General features: G+C 48.7%; 1 protein-coding gene across 1 annotated transcript in view; it reads right to left on the minus strand.

The window, feature by feature from the left end:
* The window catches only part of LOC111837118 (protein kinase C and casein kinase substrate in neurons protein 1-like), a 33,998-nt gene extending 13,265 nt beyond the window's left edge, over positions 1-20,733 (minus strand). Inside the window, exon 1 of the mRNA XM_023798952.2 lies at positions 20,570-20,733. The gene's annotated coding sequence lies outside the window, so the exon portion shown is untranslated. The remainder of the gene's footprint in view (positions 1-20,569) is intronic.
* Between the last annotated feature and the right edge of the window lie 593 nt (positions 20,734-21,326).

Genomic DNA, 21,326 nt, shown 5'->3' on the forward strand with positions numbered 1-21,326 from the left:
ACTCCAGACCAGGTCCTAACCCCAGCCCACTCCAGACCAGGTCCTATCTCTCAAAACAGATCCTATCCTCCTAACTCTATCCAATCCCCAACTCATTCCAAACTTGCTCCATTCCCCCTAACCCGGTCCTATCCCCGGCCCATTCCAAACCTGGTCCTATCTCTGGCCTACTCCAAACCCGGACCTGTCGCAAGCCCACTCCAAACCCGGTCCTATTCCCCAGACCTGGTCCTATCCCCCAAACCCGGTCCTATTCCCCAGACCCGGTTCTATCCTCAGGCTACTGCAGACCCAGTCTCATGATAGGCCTCCATTCTCATGTTTCAGTCAAAGGGATGAGATGCAGATTCATCATCCCTGCAGATCCAACTTGGACACATGATATTAACTGACAGCAGGACCAAGCGATGACTCAGACGGATTTGCTCCATCTGCACATCACAGGATCTGTGCTGTGCGATACTGATCCACATGCTGATCCAGGTTTTTCAGCTGCTCTTATTCCCATGCTCTTCCGGAAGCCCTGCCGCCCTGACCGGGAGAAGCACTTGGAAGATAGATGGACAGACAGATGAACTACAGAGAATCTCAGGTTTTAGGAAAACGCAGCCACATGACAGAGAGGCACTACGGCTCAGTGCGTTCTGGGTTTTCTGAGTCACTACGGCTGTGGTTTTGCTGCTGGTAGTGTTCTGTTTCACACCGAAGCACAACTGCGTTGAAGTGCGTCTCGTCCGTAAAAAGCATGACGGAGCTGACGGTTTGCCTCAAAAGTAGGTTTGATAAAAACACCAGGTCACTTTCTGCACTGTTTAAAAAATCATCAAGGAAAATGTAGACAAAATCAGAACCTGCTAATTAAATAATATGTATAGACTGTATGGAATTTATCTTCTAGTACTGAAGAATATATTACTCAAAGGTTTAGTATGCACTTAAATATTTAGTGCACCAAGGTGGTTTAATGTTGTTGCAGTCAATAATGTAATAACTCGCAATAATGTAGTAATCTTTCCATTCTTAATATAATACAATTCAATAATGTAGTAACTCTCCAAAAATGGGGTGGACTGGTGGCTCTGAGGCTGGGGATCTGTGCCAACAACTGGAAGGTTGCTGGTTCAAATCCTGTACATGTCCAGAGTAATTCTACTTCATTGGGCCCTTGAGCGAGGCCCTTAACCTGCAATTGCTTCATCCTGTGTCTGATGTTAATCTACATCCAGCCCTATAAGGAGGTCCTCCCACTTACAGGGAAAAACTTGGGGGTTGGTGGCAGGATTGGCACTGCAGCCACTGGAAAAAACCTCACACTGGACCATTAATACTAGTGTGGTGCTGAGGTATCGCCTTCCGCATGGGTGCACTCAGGTTCTCGTCCCTGAGGTGGTTTGTCGTGTGATGGGTGCAGCAACACACTGCATCAGTGAACGCTCTGTACCTCCCTCTCACTCTCTCCAAAAATGTAATACATTTTCTGAACCAGTAATGTAATATCTTTTTGCCGATAATGTAATAAGATATTATTTTATTGACCTGATGTTACATTATTGAATTTTACTACATTAAGAATAGGTAATTTATTACAATACTGGCATGTTATTACATTATTGGTATTTATAACATTATTACAAATGTCACGCATTAATGTTGCTACCCTTCCTATAGTAAAAACCACTTATTCTTGTTCCGAGATGTTTCTGTCCCGATCGTATAAAGGGATAACTGCTGTCATGGCGATATTCAAATGAACCAGTTGCTTGTGCTGACAGTCACTCTTGCTAAGCAGACTACAAAATTAGACCCGCATGGGCCAATACTGACGAGAAGTGCGTTAATCTCCACCTCTCTCCTAGTGAAGAGCCTGTTATTCCGCTCCTGACTGGGCGGGTCGGCACCAGTATGCTTCCTGAATATTCATGAGAGCATATGGCAGCTGGTTGAAGAACACAAGCTGTCATTTACGGATCCGATCGTCTGACGGAGAAGCCCTGAAAGTGTGCCGTGCAACGAGTCTGCGCCACAAAGAGCCCATCTGTGTGCCCCATCTCCCCCTCCACCCTCCTGCTGCCTCCAGCCTGTGTTACTAAATGAGATAAGACAGTTACTCCGTTGAGTACAACCAACAGCTGAAACATCACACTCAAATATCTCCTTGTCCTTGGTAATTGATGTTTTGTAGACTCCTTGCAAAGTGAAGTTTGTATTTGTAAGGAAATACATACATCATGTTTTACTGAGCCCTTCTAATGTTTGTGTCCCATTAGTCCCTCCTTTGGCTGTAGCGTGACTCACCCCCAAATGTACCCAGCTGCAATATAACATACTGCACATCCAATAGAAGCACGTTGGCCCCCGGTATGTTATCCTGCCTGCTCGTCTTTGATGGGAGTCATTAGCATGTAGAGAGAAAAATTTTCTGAAAAGATACCTTGCCCATTGTTTACCAGCTAATCGTAACCATGACACTCAGTATAAGATGCATGTTAATCATAAAACTCAAATTAAGATTCTGGCTAATGAGAACCAAGTGACTTGAGACAATATGCTGGCTAACATGAATCATGTGACCCAGGACAAGATGCTGGCTAACCCGAATCATGTGACCCAGGACAAGATGCTGGCTAACCTGAATCATGTGACCCAGGATAAGATGCTGGCTAACCTGAATCATGTGACCCAGGATAAGATGCTGGCTAACCTGAATCATGTGACCCAGGATAAGATGCTGGCTAACCTGAATCATGTGACCCAGGATAAGATGCTGGCTAACCTGAATCATGTGACCCAGGATAAGATGCTGGCTAACCTGAATCATGTGACCCAGGACAAGATGCTGGCTAATCTGAACCATATGACCTACGATCAAATGATGGTTAATCTGAATCATGTGACTTGGAACAAGATGCCAACTAACTAGATAATGAGACCAGAAAATAAAACACTGACGGCCCAATAATCCCAGAAATGAGACTTCGAACCCAGCTCTCAGCCCTGTGTGACTGAGACTGAGCCGCAATCAATGCTCACTGCAGAGTCGAAATAAGAGTCTGAGTCAGCTGCTTCCGGTGTGGGGGATAAGAGGGCCGCATGAAGCACGACTCCCAGACTCTTCTAAAAGCTGCAGTGATGAACTCACCCTACATGAGTGTTTAGTCAGATGCTGGTAAAATCCCAACCCACGGGTAAAAGCAGCTCACAGCCTTTTCGGCAGAAACGGGTTACAAAAACGTGACAAAGACAACCAATCGGAAATGTACAAAAATCCACAGATACACACCCTGCACTCTCTTCTGGCCCATGACGGTATTTTTAGGGAAGGATTGATTTTTACCATACAAATGGATGGACGGACGGACAATTGTCGTTCAGTAAGTTCTGGCGTGAGAAGCACTTGAAAAGTAATATGGGGAAAAACACCAAGCTGGTAGTTTGGCCAAACACTATCCAGTAAGATTAGCTAGCTAAGCAGAATGGGTCAAATTCTCATTTGTCCGGCACAACAGTCACCTCTGTAGCCTCAGAAGAACCGCAGCTTCTCGGTGTTCCTATTGAGGTAAGCAGATTTCAGGGGCGGTTCCACACTGAAGCCCCCTCTAGAAGCACTGCCAAAACACACCAGCTTCAGCCTGCAGTTCATTACACTTATTCAGCTCTGCTTGTGCTTGTGCTCTCAAGCACCACAGAGAGTCCACTGTATTCCATCCCGCCAATTACTCAATTAAGGTTTTCGTATTATATAGAATACGGGATAATAGCAGTTCTTTGAGCCAGTGAATAGGTGCTAATGGCACATATATAATTCATTACTAACTGGGGTCACTGGGCGAGATGAACAAAACAGAATAAAAGCCAGCTCACTGCGATACTCAGGTCTCCACTCTCAGATCCTACCCCGTCCACACGGACACTGCCGGCCAGGGTCACTAAGCTCCCCACCTTCAACTGCAGTGTTTGCCAATCCTCTCCCTGTCAACTTTGAGTAAGGGAGCAAAAATGTGGACTATCTGGGTGGGAGCAAAAATGTGGACCGTCTGTGGGTCCCTGAGGACTGGGTTGGGAAACACATCCCTGCAGATCTCTGCAAGAAGATACGTATTTGACCAAATTGTCACTTCAAGACATTTGAATGGAAATATTCACCCACGCAACATCTACCAATGCCTTCCGAAGGGGCCGCTGGCTCCTGCTTTAGTGTTTTTGACCCTTTTCACAGTCGGCAGTTTCAGTCTCTACGCCCTAAAATCGTGTATCAGTTTCAGTCGCGTTCGGCGTGCAACACCATTATTCAATTACAATGAGTCATCATCAAGGTGGCTTCAGGGTAAGCATCAGCGCGGATCGGTGGGGGGAGAGTACCTGCATTTCACACACACACACACACACACACACACACACACACACACACACACCGCATTTTGCATTAATGCAGCACACCTTAATACACCAGTTTGTTGAGTCTTGGGGTGCCAATTTTTTTGTGTTCACCACAGCTAATGGCAAATAAAGAGGATTCTATTCTGAGCATGCAGCACTCACACACACGCAAATTATTCAACATTCATCCCCATGACAGTACCCAAGAAGGGTCACCTACAGACGCTTCAGGATTTCTCCACGCAGCTTCAGCAGAAACAGATGCAGCCCTGAAGACCTACTTCAGAGACAGCAAGGTTACAACACCTGGCACTTGAAGAAGCATGAAGTCCCGGCAACACAGCAACCCGCTGACGGCACGACGCAACCACCCCAGAGCGTGATGGTCCCCACAGAGTGTCTGTCCAGAGGTATGGAAAGTCTGGTGTGACTTCACAGCTCTGTGAGATGCCTCACATTTTCCAGTTCATTTTCATTGCCTTGGCTGGACTTTGCCTTTCTCCTTCAAAGACGTGCAAGGCTATTAAACTTTAACCAATGACTTGGTCGATATCTGACAAACCCAGGGAACCAGAGGTCTGTGTCCAAAGACTGCATAAGTAGACTGAGCACTCATAGGGGTGAACCTGGGAGAAGATTAGGGTTAGGGGTTAGGCTTAGGGTTAGGGGTTAGGCTTAGGGGTTAGGCTTAGGGTTGGGGTTAAGCATGCACTCCCTGATTAGCAGCAAGCAGTCTGCTTAAGATGAGGTCATGGACGGGCATGAGTGGGCAGGCCACTTACGCTATGGCACTACAAAGCTGGTCACATGACATGGTGCATGACCTTGTGAATGACTGGAAGGAATGGCTCAGAAGTTACAGGTACAGAGAGGGACACTGTTCGATAAATAAATGATGATTTGCTTACATAGCAGGCCAGGAACCCTTCTGCCTGCCAGTAGGGAAGAAGATCGACTCGGACATTTTGATCAGTATGTGCAACAATGCCTCCTTCCCGTCCTTATCCCAAGCTGCCATTTATCTGCCTCGGACACTGGAGAGAGCGATCATGCGTACTTCACATAACCCATCTCCAACCCTGAGACACCAGCCCCAAACCCCCCAAGGGACAGTACGAGCGCTGCTATGCCCACGGGAGGTGGCACGGAGGAGTCAGCTGCAGAGGGGCGCCTTCAATCTAGGCACAGATGGCAAAAGCGTTGCCAAGGGAAACGGAGCCCACGACAGCCACTCAAGAGGCGGCGTACAGCGGAATCCGTGAATGAATGAACAGACCGGCCCGTGGGCCTCTCTCACAGTACCCAGGCGGAGTGGGCGCTGAGGTGGCACCCTCAGGATGAAGACCTTTAGCCTTTACCGTCCTCTCTGATAAATTCAGAGCAGCCATTCCTCCCGAGAACACATCAGATAAGTGATATACATTTGCATTTTATTGAGAGAGTCTTCACCCACCAGAGTTTCACAACTGCAGAACCGGAACTATAGGAGTGTTTCGTCCAAAGACAGCTGAAGAAATGGTCAGGAAGAGCATTACTGAGAGGTAACCTTAACTCCACCATCTTAACAACACAGACAGCAGACCCATATCATTCATTCTGTCATCCTGTACAATCAATGGTGTCAAAAACTGTCTGAGTGACACCTCTACCTCTCCATCGACATGCTGTCGTTGCCATTTGCTGGCTTGCTGCTCCTGTCCCAGACAGCTGGCTGTTTTCATCCTCGGAATGGGCCACTGTTACTCACCACTGTTACTCACCACGCTTCTATCTCGCAGATCAAAGTACAAGCTCTATCAGCTGCACCCCTCCCCCAAATAACGAGCCGACACAGCGCAGCCAATTAGCCGTGCCCTTGGGAGGGGACCACATCATGACCATGCTGCAGTAAAGTCCAGTCTTGGTTACCTCATGTCAATGGAATGTTGCTAATGAGGCTCAGATAAGGACAGGCAGCTCCCCCCTCCTAAGGTATTTTATACACGGTAATAAAGATGTAATCCAAGATAAGGGCTGAGCGTGCTGTAGATTCACAGCAGGGATCCCGGGGACTGATGCTGCTTAACCACTGCCAGAGATGTCCGCCTCACTTCACACACTCACCAGTGACAGTAGCAGCGGTTTGTTCTGTCTAACAAGCAGGGTGACTCTCAGGGACTATGAGCACGCTGAGATCTAGTCCAGTGAGGCGTTGTGGCCACAAGGGGGCGCATGGTGGGCCTGGGAAAGTACCACTCCTCAAATGGAGACCCAAATGACGGAGTATCATTCAAGTGCCATTAGCGGCACAGTCTGCAATATATTATTAGGGTAACAACGGAAATCCCTGATTTATTATTAGTATAATATAATAGTAATGTCCCTAGACCCTGAACGGGACAGGCAGGAAGCTGGATGGGTTATTAGTACCCTGCCCAAGGGTACAACAGAATTGCCTGGGAGGGACATGCACCAAGAGCCCCGCTGTCTTTAAATGTTAATCTTCTGCAGAGTTGGCAGGCCCATCCAGGGACCATTTGGCATCACGTCCGAGCACCCCCCCCCCCCCCCCAAAATCTCCATAGCAACTACTCGGCTCAGGCAAATGGGGCTGCGTGGTAGATGGAGGTGCCATGTGTGGTTGTGTAGGAGGAGCTAAGATTAGCTCACCCAAAAACACTGCCACTTATTTATTTAGCAGGCACTTTTATCTCAGGGGACGTACAGGAGGGGCAGACAGTACAGCACTGGCACGTAGCTGTGAAGGAGCCAGCTAAACTGTGAGTACGGCGAGGGGGGAGCAGGCTTAAGGAACGCCACCGCGTGCGTGCCAGCGTCCCGGCCCCTGCCGAGCGCCACGTCTGGCTGCTCCTCCACCATGAATAGGGGCGTTTCCATCGACCTAGATTTTGCATAATTTGATGGAAAACCATCAAAGAAAGCACTCAAATTTCAGGGAGAAAAACCTGTTCGCTTGAGGTGGTTTTTGTGGCGAGTCAAAGCTGCAATGGAAACAGAATGTGTGATTTGCTAGACGGAAGATAATATGATATTTTGTTTGTGTAGAGCTACTAACTTATGGAAATCACGCTCTGTGCAGAAGCACGAGACATGGATCTTAATCTCGCTGAATGACAAATGGTGCATCTTATTCGCATGACATCCATTAATGGAAACACTCCCTCTTCACAGCTACACTTTGTTGAACTCTGGAAAGTTTTTTTATGATTTGGACAAAACTTTTAATAGAGCCACTGAATGCGCCCAATTAGGCGATATGTAAGCTGGGTCCCCAGCTGATTGCATTTGCACTCTGGATAATTACAGGCTGTGCTGAGATCAGGTGGCCGGCAGTGACCCAGCCCCAGCAGCAGGGCACCATGGGAAACCCGGACAGTGGCAGCTGTCAGGAGGAACAGAGCCGTGGCTGCTCTGCCGTTTGTAGCTGTACTTCTTCCAGGAGAACTTAGTGCACAGTGGGGTGGGGTGGGGTGGGGGTGGGGGGGGTTGCTTCTGGGGCCCTACTCAAAAAGTCACTTCAAAAACTAAATAAATACACCGGGAGTAGAGTCAGGAGATGGTAGCTAGATGGTTAGCAGAACAACCTTAACCTTAACCTTAACCTTAACGCCATCCGGAGCCTCAAACAAAAGCCCGGCTCCTCACTGCCTCCCCCTGAAGGAACGCTTCTGGGGCCCTACTCAAAAAGTCACTTCAAAAACTAAATAAATACACCGGGAGTAGAGTCAGGAGATGGTAGCTAGATGGTTAGCAGAACAACCTTAACCCCTACCCAGCCCTAACCTTTAATCATAAGTAGCCAAAGAAAATACAAGACTTTTGGCATTTTTAGTTTTTTGATTGCAGTCACAGATTTTTATAAAATTGAATTGCGGAGACTGAAAAAGGTGGTTCCCAATAATGTCACAATGTGGGGAGATTTGTTTTGAGGTGGTGTAGTTACGAATTTTGTAGTTATCCGAATTTTGGTGTGAAAGTGTGATTGGTCTGAGGCACCAGTCAGCAGCGGCTCCAGACAGAACACACACAAAAATCACAGACACCCAGCACAACCTCCAAAAGACACAGGTATGACAGAGCAGGGATAACGCCGGGACGACACAAAGAAGGGCGCTGTGTGTTTATCCCAAATGCCCAGTTCCGTTCCAATAACAACAAGGACCCCAGCATTCAGTATGGCACCCCCCCTCAGCTAATGGAGCATCAATGGGATGAGTGAGGGCCCTACAAGAAACCACCACCCCCCTCAATGGCCGGGTGCTGCTGGGAAAGCGAGCCGCTGCTTCACACTCAAAGCACGCAGTGTGAAATGAACAGGACGGGCCGTCTGATTGTGGCTTCATGGAAAGTGAAACAAGGAGTGCAGCCTCAAACAAAAGCCTGGTTCCTCACTGCCTCCCCCTGAAGGAACGCCATCCGGAGCCTCAAACAAAAGCCTGGTTCCTCACTGCCTCCCCCTGAAGGAACGTCATCCGGAGCCTCAAACAAAAGCCTGGCTCCTCACTGCCTCCCCCTGAAGGAACGTCATCCTGAGCCTCAAACAAAAGCTGGTTCCTCACTGCCTCCCCCTGAAGGAACGTCATCCGGAGCCTCAAACAAAAGCCCGGCTCCTCACTGCCTCCCCCTGAAGGAACGTCATCCTGAGCCTCAAACAAAAGCTGGTTCCTCACTGCCTCTCCCTGAAGGAACGTCATCCTGAGCCTCAAACAAAAGCTGGTTCCTCACTGCCTTCCCCTGAAGGAACGCCATCCGGAGCCTCAAACAAAAGCTGGTTCCTCACTGCCTCTCCCTGAAGGAACGTCATCCTGAGCCTCAAACAAAAGCCCGGCTCCTCACTGCCTCTCCCTGAAGGAACGTCATCCGGAGCCTCAAACAAAAGCCCGGCTCCTCACTGCCTCTCCCTGAAGGAATGTCATCCTGAGCCTCAAACAAAAGCCCGGCTCCTCACTGCCTCTCCCTGAAGGAACGTCATCCGGAGCCTCAAACAAAAGCCCGGCTCCTCACTGCCTCCCCCTGAAGGAACGTCATCCTGAGCCTCAAACAAAAGCTGGTTCCTCACTGCCTCCCCCTGAAGGAATGCCATCCGGAGCCTGAAACAAAAGCTGGTTCCTCACTGCCTCTCCCTGAAGGAACGTCATCCTGAGCCTCAAACAAAAGTCCGGCTGCTCACTGCCTCCCCCTGAAGGAACGCCATCCGGAGCCTGAAACAAAAGCTGGTTCCTCACTGCCTCTCCCTGAAGGAACGTCATCCTGAGCCTCAAACAAAAGTCCGGCTGCTCACTGCCTTCCCCTGAAGGAACGCCATCCGGAGCCTGAAACAAAAGCTGATTCCTCACTGCCTCTCCCTGAAGGAACGTCATCCTGAGCCTCAAACAAAAGTCCGGCTGCTCACTGCCTCCCCCTGAAGGAACGCCATCCGGAGCCTCAAACAAAAGCTGGTTCCTCACTGCTTCCCCCTGAAGGAACGTCATCCGGAGCCTCAAACAAAAGTCCGGCTGCTCACTGCCTCCCCCTGAAGGAACGTCATCCGGAGCCTCAAACAAAAGCTGGTTCCTCACTGCCTCCCCCTGAAGGAACGTCATCCGGAGCCTGAAACAAAAGCTGGTTCCTCACTGCCTCCCCCTGAAGGAACGCCATCCGGAGCCTCAAACAAAAGCTGGTTCCTCACTGCCTCTCCCTGAAGGAACGTCATCCTGAGCCTCAAACAAAAGCCCGGCTCTTCACTGCCTCCCCCTGAAGGAACGCCATCCGGAGCCTCAAACAAAAGCCCGGCTCCTCACTGCCTCCCCCTGAAGGAACGCCCTAAAACCTCTGGGGCCCCACAAAAATATGAAGTTTCAGTGCTGGATGTTAGAAGTAACTTATGACAATGATGAATCCTTCATGAGAGGCCTGGTTTGGACTGTGTGCCCCTAATCGAATGGTTGTCGGTTCTGTGGCCAGAGCGATTATACCACTAGCGGGCCCTTAAGTAAGGCCCTTAGCCTTAAAAACTGCTCTGGGGCCCCCGATAAATGACCCTGCACTCAGACTCCAAGCTTTTCCTCTCACCTCTGGATGTTTGTCTCGTAAGATCAAGCGACTATATGCAAAATCAAAGCACTCCTAAGTACTTGTACAATTGGCCAGATTAAGTGCCATTATGAATATGTCAGCAAGCCACGCCCCAAGGAGCACGGACACCCCAGCTATAAATTTAGGGCAACGGCAACAGTTAACAGGGTCTCATTGTAATGGCATCTTCCCTCAATACTACCTAACTGTGCAGCCCTGCTGATCACAGAGAGACACAGACACTATGCTTGCCTAGCTGGCTTCAGTAGAACACTGTGGATAAACACACAAGTCATGGCGTTTACCCTCCACTGCCATGTTTTTCCCAGAATGCTCAGCATCCACGTTGAAAGGAGAGAGCCAATGAGGAAAGCTCACCGTTCAGTCTGCCCTATTACCATGCTAATTACATGACAACAGCGGGTAACCATGTACCACTGCAAACCCCTGTTCATTCCTGTTCATTCACATCTCTTGAGCACAGAGGGAAATCACAGTCATTATGGGTTATTAGGACTATTTATCAGTATAAATATAAAACAAGGCTGCTGCTGGCCCCTGAAGGCTTCTTGGTTCATCTCCCTGCAGCCTTTCCAGAGCGGGACAGAGTCACCCTGAAAGCCAACACCTCACCACTCGCTAAATATAGACGGTTTATATTGTGATGCTGAAACGAGCCACACAGAGCACTAATGCAGCAGCACCAGCAGCCGGGCTGCATGGGATGCAAACTCCGTGATGCCACCCACATTACATCACTCAGCTGGCCAGCTCTTAAAGGGCCAGCGTCCCCAATATCAGGGATCCTGGGAATATGGATTGGGACTTTATTACAGAGGCTTCCCATTTTCGGGGGTGGGGCACCAGAAGTCAGCTCACAAGAGGTCCAATCAGGATGGCCGCCTTCTCCCGGCTAACTGGGTCACAGAGAGGAGACACCCACACAAATGACAGGGAAGTGAGGACCAGCTGGGCGAAGAGCGTGATCCTCATAGCCACCTGACTCTCCCTGCTGGGGCGGTCGGGCAGGTAAGCAGATAGCAGGCCCCCCCCCCCCCCATCATTCACACACTGGCACTTCTCACGCCTGAATGGGGGTGCTAAAAGGTGCTTCCCGTCTGGATCAGCCCCCTGGAACCCAGCACCAGCACAGTGTGACTCGTTCTGTTTAACGTGGCGCCACTAGAGCCCAGTTTGATCAGCATGACCCAGTATATTCATCTCGTCAAATATTCATGTGGGACTGGGCTGCCCTGTTTCAGCGAGATGGGTCACTGGTCACCCTCTCCATGACTCATGTCAAACACAGAGAGTCCGCTTCTTGGCCGATCAAGGTGGCTTCACTCCACACTCCATGACAGAGCTCTCTACAGCAGCTCTGGGGGAGGTGACAATCCTGTGCTCTTCCACATCAGGGAGGGATCACCTGGGTATCTCTAGACACTAGAAGGGACACATTCTCATCAACAGACATGGAGTTCTGAGGGTCACAGTCAGCTGACCCTGTGAAACAGGAGAGGTCCTCGACCTGCATCTATCACTGCTGTAGGAAGATCAAAGACTAAACCAATAACAAGCACTGGTGTGGGAGTCCACCAGAACAGATCCATGTTGTTGGTTGACTAATTACTATTGCTTTAACAGAGTTTTGAGTCAGGCAGCTCATTGGCCACCTAGGGTCTGTTAGGGTCCTGTGAGTTTCCTCTAAACTGAAACGATAAACTGACTTGGCCAGTTGATGGTGAATCACATACAATGTATCTCCTGGCAGGAGTTGGTTTGGGGTCCTCTGAAGCCTCCAGAGAAGAAGCCAACGTCCACAATTAAGGAAGGAGTTACCCGCTGCATGACTATTAGAACACGTAATGTCATAGTCAAGGAATTGCTTGTTATGGTGATAGTCACTTCACTACAGAAACACCCAGAAGAGGCACAGATGGAAAAGGACAACAACACACATATGCACGCGCACACACACTTGCATGCACACACAAAAACATACAACGCTAAGCCTAGTTTTCATACCCACAACTCTGGCCCAGTGAGTCACTACACTGCCTGCACCCAAGACAGTCATCCACCACAGTAACAGCACATTTACATGTGTCGTTGAATATTTCAGTCTCTCCAGATTACCGAAAACAACAAATTCCTTCAATAGAAAGAAAAATAAAGGATAAACAAACATAGATAAAGAAGAAGCCAGGCCTGAGCCAACAAGCAGAAAGAAAGCAGATGTCTGCAGCGGCACCGGCTGCCGTCGAGGCGTCCTGAGAATCTGCCGGTTTCTGTTCTCATTCTCATACCCTGGAGCTCATGGTACAGCTTTCCTCTCCATGACAGAGTAAAAAATAGAAGACCAGTGTAAATCTGGCCCAAACCTATGCAGCCCAAACAAGCGAATGGCCCTATTTCTGCAGCGCACCGCTCCTCATCGCAGGCAGAACCGGACGGGTTCGATTCGCTCCCGCCTGCAGGGGTTTATGTAAATCCTGATTTGTTTTGACCAGCCGTCTGACCGCAGGATGGCGACACGAGAAACGGCGTCAAGGCCGAAGGCAGCAGGCAGAACGTTCATAACTATTGCCAGGTGAGGCAGGAACGGAAAACCCAAATTTGCTATGATACATGTAATATATAAAGTGTGCTGAGCAGCAGGTAAGTCCTCACGGAAGGTTCTGGGTGCAGACACATCGGAGATGCCGGCCAGCTCCACCCCGCAGGCACATGGAAACAAATGAACACTGGCTCATCTGTGCTTACAGGAAGGCTTCCCGGTCCGAATCTCAGCTTGTTTACGCCAAGATCTCTGACGCTCCGCCAACTCAGGACTGACGTACCAGTTTCCCCTTATTCTGCACATACTGAGATGGATTAAGAAACTAAAATTCAAGCCTTAAAACAGAAAAGAGGATAAAACGGTGGATCTGGGAGATCATTCATAAAATTATGGGATTAATGACAAGAAATTTAAATACTGAGATCAAAGCTCGGAGATGATGGAATAGATCCAGCATAAGGAAAGGTCAGAGGCCCACCAGTAGGGCCACAGTGGGTGGGACCTGAGATCGATACCCATTCAGTAGGATGGAGGGGGGTCTTTTACTTGTGAAACAATTACAACAACCATCCATCTAACCATTTTCCAAACACTTATATGGTTCAGGGCTGCAGGGGACTTGGAGTCTGTCACAGGCAGCACAAGACTGAGGTACATCCTGGACAGGTTGCAATTGTGTGCAATGGACTGGCAACATGTTAATTTTTTTTAAAATAGAAATAGATATTATCTGATCATTTTATTCTTAATATGGTTCAGAATCTGCTGATTGGACTCCAGGCGCTGCTCTTCCTAATTGACTTTAGGTGATGTTAATTGTATAAAAAAGACAGAAGAAAAAACAGGAGGCATTAAATTAATTGCTGAAGGAGAGATCTGCCGAAATAAATTAAAGCAGCCTCCAGGTGAAGCCGCTGCGTAGGGAAGCGCGAGTCAGTCAGCCTGCATACGGCCCGTCGCTAAGCTAACAAACCAGCTTCCCAGTTTGAAAGGGCCTGAGATCCTGGGACCCTGACCAGCCGTGGCAGTCAGCTAGGGAACCACAGGGGTGCAAAAGGGTGGGACACACAGAGCTGCAAGCCATGCCGGGACTGGAAAGCCATCCTCAATGTGCTACCGGCAGACACGAAAAAAGGCGGGAAAAAAAGGTGGGAAAAAACAGACGGGAAGCTCTGGCCTGGGAGCCGGCGTCAGCTGAGCAGTGACCTTTTTCAAAAGCAGCTCGCGGTTTGTCAGCTTCCCGAAACCCTCGTCTCAGCAGACGGCCTCTGGTGCTCAAGGACAATAAAGCGTGAGCTCTGCACGTCTGTTATACACACGGGGAAGTGAAAACGGTTTCTGAAACAGGTGAAATGCATAAAAAATGACCCTTTATATCCCCAACCAGATAAAACACTAGCTAATTCATGTTATTTAAAGCTTAATAATCTTTATCGTCTTACCTGATGACAAGGGGGCAACTTTTACCCTTTACCCTTAAATATGTCACTTAATGGTTCGGGCCCAAAGCATATTTCCCGAGATGCTTATTCACTAAAAGCCTGATTGTTCTTTTAGACCCGGAGGAGATGCTCAGCTACTGCCCAGAGTACAGACCAGACAAGGTGAACTGGTATTTGGCCATTATACTGGACTTAGCTCCCCTTGGATGCCAGATATGCCCCAAATGTTGGCAGTTTTAAAAAAAGTCAAAATCTATTCTGTTTTTACCAGTCTTTGATTAGTTTATATGTGTTTTACGTTGTACCATTTTAACTCTTATATTGTCTTTCTATTGATTTTTTTCTGTATTGCCTTATTATCTATCCTAAATCCGTAAAGCACATTCAGAGACCTCTTGCCTGATGATGTGCTATATAAATACACATGAAATTGAACCTGAAACTATTACGTAAGAACCGGTTCCTCACTGAGACTTTCAGAGGGCGATTCCTCAGTCTTTAGTCTTCTCAGCATCTTTGGAAACAAAATCATCTTTGTCTGGGGCACTGGAACTGGTGACACGCACTGGGAGATGGAGAGCCGAGTGAGAAGGTCATGCTAGCCGGTGCAATGACGGCCCGACGCGCCTACTGAGGAACCACACTTCCAAAGCGACGATCTCACTACCCGTTGGTGTTTCCTGGCGCTCTGGGGCGCTTATTAGTCAATAATAATTAAACTCAGGTGAGGGTTCCTTATTTGCACACTGCATTAACTGCAGCTCCAACGACAATAACGCTGAAAGGTTAGCATTGTCAGCAGTATCGCTAACATGGCACACGAACACCCAGAGCAAACAGCAGAAACGCGGGCAGGCAGCGTGGTAGGAGACGCTCTCAGACACCAAGATGGCGTCCTAGTTTGCTTTGATCTCCAGAATCCTCCCTCCTCATGCGGGGATCCTGACGTCCGTGAAGGACAAAGACACAGCCCTCCTGCGCGAGGGGGGGAGTCACGCCAACCCCAGAACCCCATGACGATGACAAAGGTAATGCCTGAACCTGCCTGGGCGGCCGGACGGATACCATGTGAAAACACGGGGTCCTTGTAGCCTTGAAATAGACACCTAGACTCTGTGAGACACCTAGACTAAAGGGAGGACTGGGAGAAGCTGGCCGCTATACAGGGCCAAAGAGTTACACTGGCTCAGCTGCTTTGGCTGCTGTGCTGGGATCAGGAGATGGCAGGCAGACCACCTGCGGTTCAGACCTGGTTATCCACCTGAAGCTAAGCAGGTTTGGGTCTGGCTGGTCTTTGGATGGGAAATCAACTAGGAAAGTGTGTTGCTGCTGGAGGAGGCGTTGGTGTGGCTAACAGGTTAGCCCATCTGGTGGTCTGTGAGGGACCCAGTGCAGTGACAAGGACACAGGGCTGTAAAATGAGGCCATAAAACTGAGATCCTGATTCTATGAGGTCAGAAAAGATCCCTGGGCATCTTTTTAAAAACAGTAGGGCGGTACCCCGATGTCCTGGCTAAAAATGGCCACTGTGGCCCTTTCAGATCTGGCGTCCAAATCATCCCCTATATCTATTAGGGAATCCCCTTCACCGCCTTGGCTACTGTGTGGTGAGCGTACTGGTGCAGAATGGCTGCTGTCACATCATCCATGTGGGGGCGACACTGGTGGTTGAACGGCTCCCCGTTGGTTCTGTAAAGTGCTTTGGGTATCTTAAAAAGTGCTATATAAACATAGCATGAATTCATTCAACATTCGTTCATATCCCTTTCATTACTTAGGATAAAGGCATCTACTAAATATATTAAATGTAAATTTTATGGGATGCCTGATGCTTAGGAGAACTGAAAGATTTCTATCCATATGTAAACAGTCTGAGGCAGGAGAGAGAGGCCAACGGTCCCACCCGTCATTCAGGCCCGCAGAGCCCCATAAACACAGACACACACATCAGGGGACAGTGTGGCGGGAATTACAGCCGTGTACTAACATGTAAGTACCAGCCCATACGGACTGGGGAAAACCTGCAGAGGACTGGGAATCGTGGAAGGACAGTTTCCCCTGAATGCAGTCTGGGGATCACGCACTCTTCATCTCCCTGTATTTTTCATCATGAATTCTAGCTTAAATTATCCAGCTAACTGCAAAATCTTGTTTTGTGGAACACCCCAACCCCCCCCCCCCCCACCCCGGTCTGCAGATGCCCCGGCTTCCTGACAGTGCAACCTTTCTGCAGGGGGAGGGTCAATCATGTGCACTGGCCTTGGCCAGCATCTGAAAGGTCTCCGTCAGTCACTCATTGGCTCGCTCAGTGAATCTAAACCGAGCGCCGCCCTTGTTACACCTCCAGTGCCGCGGTTCTGCCTTTAGGGCTGCAGCTCCCATCACAACCCGGAAATTTGGTCTCTGGTGATACCTACAAAGTAAGAACTATGATATAGGAAACTACCCTTTCCTCTGGCCTTACAGTGACCCAGCTCTCTACCCCAGCCTGGTTAGCACTATAAATCACGATCACAGGTTGAAATCCATCACTTTAGCACAACAGGACTAAAATCTTTTACCTGAGCGAGGCTCAACAGCTGTACACGAACCTTCAGAGACCCAACGTCGGCCCCCACCAGAGCCACGGCATCGCCGCGCCATCAATCCGGCGATGGGAGGCTTATTCACCGCCTGGCATTTACAAAGGTCACGGTGATGACGATCTAGCGGGCTCACCTGGGCGAGCCGCGCGGCCGTCTACAGACTGACAGGTGCTGAAGGCAGGGAGTGCAGAGGACAGAAAGCGTGAGTCATGTGACATGAGAACCACGGCCGCGGTGTTTTCTGCGTCTGGGGCAAACGGCCTCGGATGCTGGCAGGTAAAACACTGGTTTCCCAAAGGCCTCCTGCTGCTGAACCGCAAATCACCTCGCAGATATATCAGAAGCAGTATTATTCGAAAAGCCGGTGGTACGGGGGTTCCATCCACGGTAGCACAGTGTGGTGGGGGGGGGGGGGGGGGGGGCTGACTGCTCTCCCCATTAGACCCTTGGCGTGGAAGGGTACAGCGGCTTTTTCGTCATCTCGGCAGCCCGGGGTGACCTGAAAGAAAACACTGATTTCCTGCCCCGTGTATTTTAACTCAATTTCTGCTGACGTGAAACCGATGATGACGATGAAGGCCATATTCTTTACGGTGACGTTGGCCCGTCGAGACCCTCTCCAGCAGAGCAGCATAGGACGGGGTGGAGGGTTGGACCTCGTGGGGGGAGGGTGGGTGATATACTGCCACATATACTAAAATAACCAGATGTGCCAAAACAAGGAATCACGGTGCCTAAGAGGCGTGGTGTCCGGCTCTGTGGATTGGGACACTGTGCCTGTCATCAGAAGGTCATTGGTTCAAATCCCAGGGTTGGCAGGCTGATTTTACTATTAACCTCAATTGTCTGATGCTTCTTTAGCATCTGCTGAGTGTAAAAATATAATGTGAAGGTTCTGTGAGTGGCACTAGAGCAGGATCCCTCACAGCACGTCCACAAAGAAGAAAGAACGCTAAACCAGCAGGTGGTAACGGCAATTTCTGGCTCCAAGGGTGGGACAGGGACAGCTGTGAGTCTCTCATACTGACAAACACTCCCCCTGCTCACCCGGTCAGCCGTAACACCTCCCATTTGACAGCTTGTCTTGGTTTAAACAACGTGAATCTCTTCATTTTCCCATAAAGCTGATAAGAGGGATAATTGTGGAATTTCACTGGATTTCTGTGTGGTGCTACAGTAACATGGACGGACGTCAACAGCGAGACCTTCAGCTCGTTACGCGAGACCAAAGATGGCAGCTGGGACTGTGACCTGTCACTGTGATGTGTTTGCTATTTACTTTTAATTAAAAATAACAGGATAATATCACAGGGGGTATGGATAAAAAAACACCAGGAAAGTATCCACCCTGCAAGGGTAATTTTTCTCTTATCAATAAGAAAACGAGACCAAACAATAACTAACTGCAAACAGACCAACCAGCTGTGGGGAAGAATCACCTCCATAAGCACCTTGGTACAACCTTAGAGAGGCTGCATTATTGCACGGAAAATAGTCATAAAAATATATTTTTAAAGAATGTTATGAACATGCAGCCCTGGTTTCTGGGGACAAGCAGCAGGTTTCCAAATGTACACGACATTCTGGGCCGCTCTTGAAATCGAGGGACTCTCAGTACACGGTGCCCTAAGGCAAACCCGACCCCAGCTTACCTCTGCACTCCGATCAGAACCACGGACAGCTCTCGTGTAACACGTAGCCTCAGGCCACGAGCCTGAAGTCATCCTTGTACTGTCAATCCGGTACCAGACGGCCCATATGGTACCAAGCGTGAAGCAGGGCACAGGAGATTTATTTACTGTGGAACGTTCACTGTGTCTGTACTGCAAACCCCGTTTTTCAGACCAGCACCCGACATCAATCAGAGACCACAGAAAGTTAAGATTTACGTGGAGCCCCGATGTGAGAGAGTGTTGTTTAGGTACACAGGCAAGGCGACCTGTCTGCTCTATCAGCAGATCACAGTCCGCCATTCTCGGAGCAAATCCCGGGGGCGCCGCCATAAATTTCGCCCTTAACTGATCTGCTGGCCGCTGTGTAACACGATAGCGGACCTCGTTTCACTAGGCAATGTGAATAGAGTGATCAAGTACTATTAATATTACAGTTAGAATCCCGCTAAGTCCACAAAAGGGTGACGCGTGTGCCGTGAACTCCGAAAAGTCAGGACATTTAGCATAACACAGAGCGTAACATTTCACACAGAGGGAAATAAAGCTCGCTACTGTCACTGCCAACACGGTTATCTCTCTCTATTTCAACTGCAGAGCAACAAACCTGCGCCACTTTACATTAAAAGCAACACTTCAAAACAAATGACGTTCTTCCCGTTTTTGTAGAAGATATACGGGTTAGTAATGTTAATAAATACGCCGTTGTTGGACGTTTTGTGTACTGCATGATCGGACACTTATCTATCCTAATTAAACAGCACGATTTTGTAATAATTAAAAAAATCAGGTATGCTATTTGATTTAATATCCTCTATGAGAACTAATCTAATCTTTTAGATCCCTCTGCTGTCAGTGATGTTTAAATCACTAGTCCTATTTAAAGTGTCAGTATCCGTGTTTCGCCCGGACGCCCGTCAGGTCGGGCTTGTTTATCCCGCCGACCCATGTGAGGGAGCCGTGGTAGCGCACTAAGGGGTAGCGGGGCGTAGGGGAGGCGTGACGAGGAGCGCTGGTGGAGAAGCACTGACAGGGGAAACATTGATTGGGGGGGGGGGGGGTCGCTAATAGGGGACATGCAGATTGGGGGAAGCGCAGACCGAGGAAACGCGGATGGGGGGTGGTGTGTGATCAGGAGACAGCTGATCGGGATCGGGGGAGCGTCGATGGGCGAGCGTTGATCGGATGAGCGCTGATTGGGGATGCACTCCGGGGTGAAACGCTGGGTTGGTCACGGTCGCTGTACTGTGATGCCCTTAAAAGCCACGGGGTGTATTACGGAGCAGGCATCTTTATAATGATCAATAATATTTAGTCACTTAAGTAAATCGTTTGATAAAAAGATGAAAGGCGCTCGTTAAGTATGTTCATATGCTCAGTGTCAGCAGACCCGCAGAGATTAGCCCCATTAACACCAACATACAAGATGCCATTTAGCCTAGATACCCGATCCCTTTGCACCGACATACTCAATCCCATTTATCTTACACCTGCATACCCGATCCCATTAACACCAACATAGAAAATCCAACCCCGGGAAAGCGCGGTTAGGGTCAGACTCACCTACTCCGCAAAAACTAGGTTAATGACCTGTCTTCCCTTTATAGAAAGCACAAGTCTACGTTATCGAAATACAGACCCGAGGTACAGGTAAAGCGCCCAAAACGCATTTAACGCCTGTTTTTAACCCATCAACACGAGAAATAAATAAAATCACCAGAAATAAGGAAAATGTATTTAACTTTCCTGGTTCCGAATATGAAGGCTGTAATAAAAACAAATGAATAAATGCAAACAAACATGCACACGCAAACCCTGTCATGCGGTACACGGGTCATTATACGGACAAACGCGTCCTGCTGTCGCACATTGCTGGCCTACCTGCGGTCCTGCGCTGTCCCCCGTAAGCAGGATCTCCGGCGGTCTGTCTGTCTCAGAGCGGCGATCGGAGCAGAAGGTGACCCCGATCCGGCACGTTTTTATTCCGGTCGCCACCGCGATCGGGACACACGCGGGAAGGTGGCGCTGCCGAGCCTGCGGAGGATGGAGGAGGTGCCTTCAGCCGCTGCTGCTACATATTAATGACGGGTTTGCTGGGAGAAGGAGCTGGTAGGGGTGTCACTCCCTGAATAATAATAATAATGATGATCTTTTTCGGAGTATATGTGAATACGTACAGTGTAGGTCTACTCTTTAAAGGTTTTATGTTTTTAAACCTAACCATTATGTTTGCTTTATTTTGCGCTTGATATAAGCTTGCTTAAGCCTTGTGTATGCCTAAGAATTTCCACCTGGAACCAATAAAATTTATCTTATTTGCTGAGCCTAGTACTAGTAGTATTACTACCACACAGGTATAAATTTTTGTCCTTACCTTTATAATGGCCTGGTTGTTAGTTGATACAGTATGTAAGCAATATATTCAGCAGGAATATAGGCCTATTCCTGTCTATTTACAATAGCATCTCACGCCTCATTAATGAAACACATAAAACATTTAACCCCCGTTTTTACAATTTAGTAAAACCTAGTAATCAATAGCCTATAAAAATGATTTTATTTAATTTATTGGGGGATCAATAATTTATGTCTCGAAGATGATGAAGGTAAGTTTATATTTCTGGTTATTAAGCACTTC

The sequence above is a fragment of the Paramormyrops kingsleyae genome, chromosome 18 (genome assembly GCF_048594095.1).
Source record: "Paramormyrops kingsleyae isolate MSU_618 chromosome 18, PKINGS_0.4, whole genome shotgun sequence".
Taxonomy (NCBI): Eukaryota; Metazoa; Chordata; class Actinopteri; order Osteoglossiformes; family Mormyridae; genus Paramormyrops; species Paramormyrops kingsleyae.